A 1,673-nucleotide genomic window follows, 5' to 3' on the forward strand; every position below is an offset into this window, starting at 1 on the left:
AGCCCCGAAAAAAATTGGTCTACCAACCCCAGACGCCATTTTTAATTTTGATCGCATGGCTAGCCTAAACACTGCCGTTGACTTGAAAAATAAGATATGAAATATGATAAATGTGCCCTCATTAAATGCTAGGACTAATAGAAAAATGATTTACATAAAACGAGTAGGCATCAGATCAAAAAATACAATATATCAAAATATTACTTATGTAATTGAAATATGAAAAACATGTCAGTGTTCGAAAACAACGCACGACCGCGATGTGACACTTCAGACAACTGAGCTGGACGCGAAATGTAATGCTTGGTTATGATCAGATGACATAGTTCATACACTGTCGAAGAGTTTTCGGTAGTTAGTCTACCTACCCCTATAGTCAATTATCCCCGGTCTCCCCTAAAGTAGGCTACCAATAAGAGCACTTCTTTCGACAAAGAGAAAGCGCTGTGATTGGTCAATTTTCAATTTAGAACAATTCAGTTGTTATTCATCGGATCAAAAAATTACAAAGGAAAATAAGTAACAAGGATTCAGTTGGTAAGTATACTTTTCTTAGAATATTTACCTGTGTGTAAAATATGCCTCCGTATTGCTGTAAATAAATACATACGCGCATATATACGTGTACTAACTGCTCTCGACTATTTTCTAAACGTTTAAATGTTTAATAAATAATTAACAACTCTCGTTAAGTTNTTTTGACATTTTCTATTCCATTTAAGATTGAAATAAATATTTATGTATACGTATCATGTTTTCGTTAAGGTAATAGCATATTCGAGATGCAAAAGAATTATTAAAATATGTTTTATTCACACAAAAAAAATTGATTAAAGAAAAGTATCTAAAATTATGCGTACTTTCCACCATCTAATCTAAAAATCATTCTGGCGCAAATTTGATACTGGCGAAAAAGAGGAAATTGTGGATGTCGGTTAAACCACCAAAGTTAATCTTAACGAGGTTGTGGCTGTTTTTGAGTTATTTAAATAAACATCGTGCAACTGTCTCTTGTATGATATCCAGAAAATCTGAATCTAGAAGGTTCTGATGGGTGTCTACGATTTTAATTTACATTTGTCCAATTGTCATACATACTCAAATTGACATATACATTTACAATGTGAGGTAAGTTTGACCTTCCGCAGGTCAAAAATTCAAGGTTTTTGGGACTTGTGGTTAGTGAACATTTGATCAGAATGATTCCAAGTTCCATTAAATACAGATTAAAGGGTATTTTTTGAAGTAACAAAGCAATTTAACAAAGGATTACGTAACTAATGCCCCGTATTAATCGAGAACATTCAGTCTCCTTATAGACAGGATTATTCACGTTATTCGACCCGAATGATTACAGATGTTCCCAGATTTTTAAAAATTTTTGTTGTAGGGATGGATAGGGATCCATAAGGGTGTCAAAAATACGCAAAACGTATAAGACTTGTATTTTTTAAAAGAGACACCCTATATATTTTTACATTTTTGGATTCTATGATAAAAATAACAACGAGTTTCATTAAGGTTTACTTCATGCAAACTTTACCCAAGGATTTTCAAAAATTTGAATTTTGTGAAAATGTAGGAATAATTTTAACTTTGTGTAGAATGGGCACTGCTGCCTCTACTAGTGACGTCTGTGCCTTTATCAATTTTAATAACAAAAAGCAAGAATT

Source organism: Agrilus planipennis, unplaced genomic scaffold (assembly GCF_000699045.2).
Source record: "Agrilus planipennis isolate EAB-ADULT unplaced genomic scaffold, Apla_2.0 scaffold24, whole genome shotgun sequence".
NCBI classification, from domain to species: Eukaryota; Metazoa; Arthropoda; class Insecta; order Coleoptera; family Buprestidae; genus Agrilus; species Agrilus planipennis.